We start from the raw sequence: 10,124 nt of genomic DNA on the forward strand, positions 1-10,124 counted from the left end.
TCCACGGTGTCGCGGCATGCTACCAGTGTTAAAGACTGCGATGGAGTTCCGTATGCCACGGCAAACTGGCTGACACTGACGGCGGCGGTGCACAAATGCTGCGCAGCTAGCGCCATTCGACGGCCAACTCCGCAGTTCCTGGTGTGTCCGCTGTGCCGTGCGTGTGATCATTGCTTGTACAGCCCTCTCGCAGTGTCCGGAGCAAGTATGGTGGGTCTGACACAACGGTGTCAATGTGTTCTTTTTTCCATTTCCAGGAGTGTATCAAAACTGTTTACGTACATTCAAGTGGTTACTCAACAATTACAAATTATCATCCAACTCATCTGTACTAACGAGCTGGCAAGAACAGAAATCATAGTTATTTAACATCTTTACCTTGCTTGTATGAAGACTTCTGCTTCCAAGTTCAACAATATTGACATACCTAAATTAATCCAGTACTTGATGACTTCACAAAACACACCACAAGAACTGCCTTCTCATGCGTCTTTCGCTCACAGACAGGTACCTACAACTGTCCGCCAAGGGCTCTCTTACTCCAAGACTATAATAATCTCAGACCAGAAACGGCATCTTTGGCTCTGGGGTCGTACACAGTCAGCGATCTGCATTATAAAGCCTCTGAGAGATATACATCGTTTATAGTATAATAGTTTCAGTATAGTTTACATTAATATTCATATCACATTCGCATGCCACATACAAGTGTGCCCCAGTAGACTCCTTTCAACAGTTTTCTCTCCTGCCCAGATCTCCCCTACTCAGAGTTCCTCCCACATCCAATGTGCTCAATTATTTGTTAGATGCAGTCCAATCTCCATCCTTCCCTGCAGTTTCGTCCCCTGCGACTCCCTCCACTACCGTGGAAGTTACCCCGTGATGTCTTAACACAAGTCCTGTCATCCTGTCTCACCTTCTTGTCAGTGTTTTCCAAATGTTCCTCTTCTCGACGATTCTGCGAAAAACGTCGTTCCTGATCCTAACGCCGTAGCTATGAGTCACGTCCATACATTGTGTTCTAGATGTACGCTTTGATAAATTTCTTTCTGAAAGTAAAACCTATGTTTGACATTAACAGGCTTCTTTTGGAAAGGAATACTCTCTTTGTCTATACCAGTTTGCTTCATATGTCCTCTTTACTTCCTGCGCCATGGTTTCCTTCACTTCGTGTTCTGCATGGCCTCCAATTCAGTTGACATTTGTCGCTACCTCCATATTCTGTGCTCAATAGACCGTCCATCCCCCTCGACATGTCCTATAATTACTAAACATAGATCGTTAGTTCACCATGGTTTAATGACGTCGTTAAGTTCAGTTATTTATTGTGCTACCTACTCTCAGTAATAACAGCAATTCAGAGATATATTATTCTCGTCCTTCCTTTGCCAGCTACGTGTTTGTGAACTGTGTACGCAGGAAGCCACACGTAGTGGCGAAGCTTCTTCCTCCGCTCATGTCGTAGCTGCAAGTGCAGGGTGTCGACGATCTCCTCGCCGTACGGATGTTTGTCTCTCAGCTATATTACATATATTTTCTGACGCTGCCAGTCTTGGCACTAATTTTATGGTTCTATTTATACCCTTCTATTAGCTCAGGTATATTGCTACACGACGATATTATTCTACTCCTCGTGCCATAGTCTTTTCACGCTATGCGGTGATGCATCTGGATGGGTTTCAGTGTCTCGCCCCTTCTTCTAGACAGGTTCCTCTCAATTAGGTTGCCGCAGACTGCACGTGCGTGATGTAAGTCTCACTATTCAAGACGGATGAGGGATAAATTTCCGGCTGACACCGCCTACACTGACGATCACATTTTAGAAGGGAGACTACGTAGTACCTAGGTCATTTTGAAATAAGTGCGAGTCGCCTAGGCCGTCCCAGAAGGCAGAGCTCACCCACATTCTAAGTATACGTCTGCACGGATGCCCCGTTGCACTAGCAAAACAATTCGCATAGCAAATCCTGCAATTTCGCCAAACTACAAACCTCCTTCAAGTAGGACGGCCCTTCGCGCCATTCAGTCTCTGATGGTCGTCAGTTTCACCGAAGAACAGTGACATCTCACACAGCACCCAACACTCGCGAACGATGATACACAGCATCATCAGTTTCCTTCCTTGCCACGGTTCGCGCGGTTCCTTCCGTCAGAGGTTCGAGTAATCCCTCACGCATGGATGTGTGTGTTGTCCTTAGGGTAAGTTAGATTAAGTTACATTAAGTAGTGTGAAAACCTAGTGTAACGTCAGCAGTTTGGTCACATAGGAACTTACCACCACCAATTGCAGTATTACACATACACGTCATTTAAAACGGAAACACCAGCTGTGACTGTTCAAGTCACGCATGTGCCATTATTTTGTAATACTAATTACGTAATTACTACGAACATCATTAGGTGAGTAGATAAGATAACTTATCAGGAGATACTGAACTGAATTGGGGAGAAAAGAAATTTATGACACAAATTGAATGAATGAATAGATCTCCATACTTCCATTTTCAAACAGACCCGGGGACACGTGCAATCAGTATTTGGTGTTCTGTTTTATAATGCGAATAAATCTTTCAGTTGCTTTATATACACTGCAACGCCAACATCGGTGGCAAGTAAAACAATACCTTTACGTACCAGCCGGATGATTCATTCATACTCCAATTCACAGGACACTACTTGACGCACCAAGGAATCGTGAGTTTGTGAAGAAAAGCCTATGTGCGTGTGTATGTGTATGTCAGGTGTGGGGGGAGGGGCGAAAATTGTAGATGACTGAGGCTTATCTACAACAAGCAGCTTCAAATGGATTTACGCTGCAATAATCATGCTGAGATTAAGAGCATACATACCATAAAGTGAGAGCTGTAAATTGGAGAGCTGTATCTAACCAGACTTCGGACTGATGAGCACAAAAATGGCATCTCCTACTGCACTGTTTCAAGTGCCTTGATTCTTTCAAATTTTCGTGTTTCACGACGTTAAAATTCCTCACGAAGTGGTGCAGATGTGCTCTTAGACTCAAAGTAGATACTTAAAAAGAGTTTCACGTAATCACAAGCACACTGTGGCATTATGCTCTTCCGTATATACCGTGAAGAAGGAAAGCATACCACTCAACATAAAACTGTAGGAGAAAGCGCTGACTTTAGCACAGTTTGTTATGCCAAGAAAAATTCGCTTGGTTTAAAGCTTGCTTGTTTGTGCACGTAGGGAGTTCAGAAACGCTGTCTAGAGAGATTTTACAACGAACGGCATCTCGCGCAAGACAGAAATGCCCTCAAATACGGGAAAACAAAAGCCAAAACTACTTTAACTTTCGCTTACGTCACTCATGATTAGATCGTGTTATTAGAAGCAGCTAACTCAAGTATACAGATGAGGTATGAACTGATATTAAGCGTCGTGAACACTTGAAATTCTGTTGCAGGATAAGTGTACGAAACAGTTTTGGACGAGCCGACCGTTATCATAAATTGTACTATCTTTCTCTTTTCTGGACGCGAAATGGATTCAGAGACACAGTGATAGGCTTGTAACTAGGGAACTGCGAGAAGGACTGAACCAACGGACTGGTCTTAAATGGGAGAGCCAGTTTTTCAGACTCCACACTGAAGTGGCAAATGGAGTACCTTCTAATATCGCATCGGACCTGCTTATTCGTATTGTAGTGCAACAACTCGACATGGCATCCACTCAACAAGTCTTTGGAAGTCCCCTGCAGAAATATTGTGCATAGGGGAGTTCATAATTGCGAAAGTGTTGCCGGTGCAGGAGTCTGTGCAAGAACTAACCTCTTGATAACGTCCCATAAATGTTCAATGGGATTCATGTCGGGTAGTCTGGTGGCCATATCATTCGCTCGAACTGTTCTTCAATGCAATCGTGACCAATTGTGGCCCGATGACAAGGCGCGTCGTCATCTATAAAAACTGGGAACATGAAGTCTATGAAGGGCTGAAAATAGTATCCCAGTAGCCGAGCATTTCCAGTCAATGGTCGCTTAAGTTAGACCAGAGGCCGAAGTCCATTCCATGTGAATACAGCCAACACCATTGTGGAGCTACCACCAGCTTGAACGGTGCCTCGTTGGCAAGTTTGGTCCCTGGATTCGTGGGGTGTGCGCCGCACTCGAATCCTACCATCAGTTACTAACAACTGAAATTGCGACTCAGCTGATAAGGCCACGCTTTTTCCAGTCGTCTAGGTACCGACCGCTTTGGGCACAAGACCAGAAGGGGCGCAGCAGACGATGTCGTTCTGTTAGCAATGGGCCGGCCGGCGTGACCGAGCGGTTATAGGCATTTCAGTTGGGAACCGCGCGACCGCTACGGTCACAGGTTCGAATCCTGCCTCGGGCACGGATGTGTGTGATGTCCTTAGGTTAGTTAGGTTTAAGTAGTTCTAAGTTGTATCCTGAGTGAAAGTGAAGAAGAATTAAATGATCTGCTGAACGGAATGAACAGTCTAATGAGTAGACAGTATGGTTTGAGAGTAAATCGGAGAAAGACGAAGGTAATGAGAAGTAGTAGAAATGAGAACAGCGAGAAACTTAACATCAGGATTGATGGTCACGAAGTCAATGAAGTTAAGGAGTTCTGCTACCTAGGCAGTAATATAACCAATGACGGACGGAGCAAGGAGGACATCAAAAGCAGACTCGCTATGGCAAAAAAGGCATTTCTGGCCAAGAGAAGTCTACTGATATCAAATACCGGCCTTAATTTGAGGAAGAAATTTCTGAGGATGTACGTCTGGAGCACAGCATTGTACGGTAGTGAAACATGGACTGTGGGAAAACCGGAACAGAAGAGAATCGAAGCATTTGAGATGTGGTGCTATAGACGAATGTTGAAAATTAGGTGGACTGATAAGATAAGGAATGAGGAGGTTCTACGCAGAATCGGAGAGGAAAGGAATATGTGGAAAACACTGATAACGAGAAGGGACATGATGATAGGACATCTGCTAAGACATGAGGGAATGACTTCCATGGTACTAGAGGGAGCTGTAGAGGGCAAAAACTGTAGAGGAAGACAGAGATTGGAATACGTCAAGCAAATAACTGAGGACGTAAGTTGCAAGTGCTACTCTGAGATGAAGAGGTTAGCACAGGAAAAGAATTCGTGGCGGGCCGCATCAAACCAGTCAGTAGACTGATGACCAAAAAAAAAAAAAAAAAAAGTTCTAGGGGACTGACCTCAGATGTTAAGTCCCATAGTGCTCACAGCCATTTGAAGCTTTTTTTTTTTTAAGCCAAGGTACTCATGTCGGTCACCTGCTGCCATAGCTCATTAACGTCATATTTCACTGCACTGTCCCACGTCCCACATCGATTTCTGTGCTTATTGCAGGCAGTATTGCTTTTCTGTTAGCACTGACAACTCCATTCAAACGCCGTTGGTCTCAGTCGTTAAGTGAAGGCTGTCGACCACTGCGTTGTCCGGGGTGAAAGGTAATTCCTGACTACGGTGTCTTCGGCACGCTTTTGACACAGTGGATCTTGAAATACTGAATTCCCTGACGATTTTCAAAACGGAATGTCCCCTGCATTTTGCTCCAACAACGTTCACGGGATGTTAATTCCCGGCGAGTGGCCATAAGCTTTCTCTGCCTCGTGATGACTCGGTGTTGTGTGACTTCCTTAGGTTAGGTTTAAGTAGTTCTAAGTTCTAGGGGACTGATGACCATAGATGTTAAGTCCCATAGTGCTCAGAGCCATTTGAACCATTTTTGGCCACGAGCACGTCGGAAAACTTTTCACATGAATCACTATACCACTATCCCACAACTTTTGTCACCTCACTGTATAGTGGCTTTGATATGTCTCTCAAACCACTCCCAAAACTACGAAATAAGAGGGATTTGGCAACAGCAATGCGTTACTCATTTACAAATTTATCCAAAAGCGATAAGGATAATAAACTGTGGTCTACATACCAGAAAAAAACAGTTTTCTGTATGTAACATTCCCTTTCTGCACTACCTCTCTTTCCTTCAAGTATTATTATTGCTATATATTACCACTGTTTAAACCTTCCAGTTTCAATTTAAGTATTGAAATTTTTTTCTTGGAACTGGATATGCAACTGACAATTTTTTTTATTTCGCACTTCCGATTTTCTCCTTTTATGTTCTTTACGAAATCAGATCCAACTTGCATTTCTTCTGATGAGTAAACCAGTGTGCTCAGCCCACACTTATCTCCAAATTCAGTATGCGTAGTTTTCGCTAGTAAATGCTTTCAGACAAACTTCTATTCAATTTGTGAAATTAAAGGAGAAATGATAACAAGATGGAGCACTGATTTGTCACCGAGTCTTCTACGCATACGACAGGTGGTCATCAAAGTCATTGGAAGGAGTCGAACTAACTTATAGCCAGATGCCCAATTTTAATGCTTCAGAAAGTTTCATATTCCCCAAACTATAGGCCTTACTTTACGATTTCACTGTAACTATATACTCATTCTTGTTTCACATTGCAAAATTTGATTAGATATGGCGAATGAGGGTATTTCATATAGTTTACATCGAACAGTTATTTTGGTCATAGCGTAAAAAAAGAATGTCTGCTTTGTTAGAATGTAATATAACCAGATTGCCCTACCCTTTAGTTAAATGCGGTTAAGTACACGATAGCCTTGATCTTCTGGCACATGTGAGCAAGCACGCAGGATGTCTTACCGTGTACTTCCCAAGACGTAACGCTTAAGAGATTAAGAGGCAACCATTACTCTTCCCAACATTGCGCATTTTATTTGCAGAGTGGTAATGAAACTTCCACTTCATTTCTGCAAGTGAAATGTGGCTAGAATTTCTCTTTTTGACATCTCACATATTTCTAAGTATGACTCTAGCCTAAGCTATCTATGGGACTGATGCAAAGACAATCGGTCGTGAGATAATTTTTTTTGTATTATTTTCATCATGGTAGCGACAACAGCAACCGTTACGAAACTGTCTCGAATAGGCTAAGACATCTTTCATTTATTAGTATGTATGACTTCTGAAGAAGACTATAGCTGGCTGGAGTGGCCGGGCGGTTCTAGGCGCTACAGTCTGGAACCGCGAGATCGCTACGGTCGTAGGTTCTAATCCTGCGTCGGGCATAGATGTGTGTGATGTCCATAGGTCAGTTAGGTTTAAGTAGTTCTAAGTTCTAGGGAACTGATGACCTCAGAAGTTAAGTCCCATAGTGCTCAGAGCCATTTGAACCATTTTTGAAGAATGCTATATTATTACAGCAGAAACCATGGAAAAGGTTTAAAATAAACACAATTTAGTGCAACTGTCGGCTGTTTTTCATTCGAGACAATTTTTTTTTAATGTATTTCGGCAGAAATAGAAGGAACTTCAGGCGTGCCCCAGGAACTGTACTGGAGTTCTTGTTGTTCATATTGCACATTAAGGACCTAGCAGAAAATGATAATAGTGGCCTCATACTTTCTCAGCTGACACAATTCTCTGTAATTAAATATTAGCTGAAAAATATCCAGGCAGTTATTGATAAGATTTCGAGGCGGTATTAAGACTGGCACTGTGCTTTTAAGTGTACAGAAATGTATAACTGTGCACTTAACAAAACATAGAAAAATAATGTCCTCTGAGCAAAATATCCTTGAGACACAAATTGAATCCCTGAAACATGTACCTGGGTGTAAGAGTTTACGGGGATACGGAACGTAACGATGAAAAAATTTCTGACGCTGCTCATATAAGGGGCACACTGCCGTACATTGGAAGGATAATGGGAAAATGCAGCTTATAAAGCAGACTGGTTATAAAACTTTTGTGCACAGAATAATGTTCAAGTGTCGAGATAAGGTTAATAGGGGGCTTCGAACGTGCAAAAACGGTCACAGGTTTGTTTGACCCGCGAGACAGCGTTAAGGCGATGATGAAAAAGACCTGCACTGGAAAACATTTGAAGATAGACACCGACTACACCCACTTACAGAGTTACAAAAACCAAAATCTGTATCTACATTTACATAGATGCTCCTCAAGCCACCGTACGGTACGTGGCGGAGGCTACCTTGCACCACTACTAGCCATTTCCTCACCTGTTCCACTAGCAAATAGAGCGAGGAAAAAACGACTATCTACATGCCACCGTATGAGCCCTAATTTCTCGCATCTTATCTCCGTGGTCTCGACGCGCAATGTATGTTGGCGCCAGTAGAATCGTTCGGCAGTCAGCTTCAAATTTCGGTTCTCTAAGTTTTCTCAGTAGTGTTTCTCGAAAAGAATGCCGCCTTCCATCCAGGGATTCCCATTTGAATTCCCGAAACATCCCCGTAAGACTACGTGTTGTTCTACCGGCAACAAATCTAGCAACCCGTCTCTGAATTGCTACGATGTCTTCGTTCAATCTTACCTGGTATGGATCCCAAACACTCGAACAGTACTCAAGAATAGGTTGCACCAGTGTCCTCTTACATGCGGTCTTTTTTGTAGGTGAACCACTATTTTCTGAAATTGTCCCAGTAACCGAAGTAGACCATTCGCCTTTCCTGCCAAAATTCTCATACGCTCTTTCCATTTCATATCCCTTTACAACGTTACGCCCAGATATTTAAACGACTTGACAGTGTCAAGCAGGACCTAGTAATACCGTAACGGAACATTACAGGTTTGATCTTCCTGCTCATCCGCGTTAAGATACATTCTTCTACGACAGATTGCTGACCACCAGGTCTGCCAAATCATTTATATATATAGACAACAAGAGCAGTCCTCTCATACTTCCCTGGAGCATTCCTGACGAAACCCTTGTATCTAGTGAACACTCGCCGTCGAGGACAACATGCTGGGTTCTATTATTTTTCTAGTTTACGAGCTACTCACATATCAGTGAAATTATTCCATATGCTCGTACCTTCGTTGACAGCCTGCAAAGGACCACCGTGTCAAATGCTTTCCGGAAATCTACGTAGAAATGTGGAATCTTCCTATAGGCCTTCATCCACAGTTAGCAGCGTATCGTGTGAGGAAGGACAAGCTGAGTTTCGCACGAGTAATGTTTTCTAAAACCATGCTGACTCGTGAATATAAACTTCTCAGTCGCAAGAGGGTTTCTTATATTCGAACTGAGAATATGTTCAAGGATTCTGTAGCAAAAGCAAGTTACTGATATTGGTTTGTAATTCTGCAGGTCCGCTGTTTTGATCTACTTATATAATGCAGTCACCTGTGCTTTCTTCCAGTCGTGTGGGACTTTGTGCTGGGAGAGAGATTCACGATAAATGCAAGCTAGGTAAGAGGCTAGTGCCGTAGAGTATTCTTTGTAAAACCGAATTGGGATTCCATCCTGACTAGTGATTTGTTTACTTTGAAATATTTCCGTTGTTTCTCTACGTCAGGGATAGTTATTACCATGTCGTCCATACAGCAGTCTGTTCGATGATCAAATGACTGTGTTTGCACGGTTCTCATGTGTGAACGATTTGTGTAAGGTGAAACTTAAATCTTCGGCTTTCGTTTTCCTATCTCCAACTACCACACCAGACTGGCCAACAGGGGACTGAATGGAAGCCTTAGATCCACTTTGCCGTTTTGCATAGGGCCAAGGAGTCTGTGAAATTGTTTCAAAACCCTAGACATCACTACAGTAGGGGCTGTGAAGACAAGATCAGAGTATTTACAGAGTACAAGGGGACCTTTAAACTATCATTCTTTGCACTGTAGTGAGCGAGGTGGCGCAGTAGTTAGCACACTGGACTCTCATTCGGGAGGATGACAGGTTAAATCCTCCTCCAGCCATCCGGATTTAAGTATTAAGTGATTTCCCTACATTGTTCCAGACAAATAACGTGGTAGTTTCTTTGAAAAGCCCACAGCTGATTTTCTTCCCGATCATTTCGTACTCAGAGTTTGTGCCCCGCCTCTAACGACCGCGCTGTCGGCGGGACATTAAACCCTAATCTTTCTTTCATGTTCCATCCTTCCACGCCCACACACAATTGTGACGGGAAGAAACCCTAATACGTGTTACAATGCTAAGTAACCTCTGCCGTGCACTTTACAGTGGTTTCTTGAGAATGTACACAGAAAGTCTGCATTGCTGCAAGACACGGTTATTGAACAACTCACTGCAAAGTCATTCATTTCTTCAAAGAAATACTT

The sequence above is a fragment of the Schistocerca gregaria genome, chromosome 8 (genome assembly GCF_023897955.1).
Source record: "Schistocerca gregaria isolate iqSchGreg1 chromosome 8, iqSchGreg1.2, whole genome shotgun sequence".
NCBI classification, from domain to species: domain Eukaryota; kingdom Metazoa; phylum Arthropoda; class Insecta; order Orthoptera; family Acrididae; genus Schistocerca; species Schistocerca gregaria.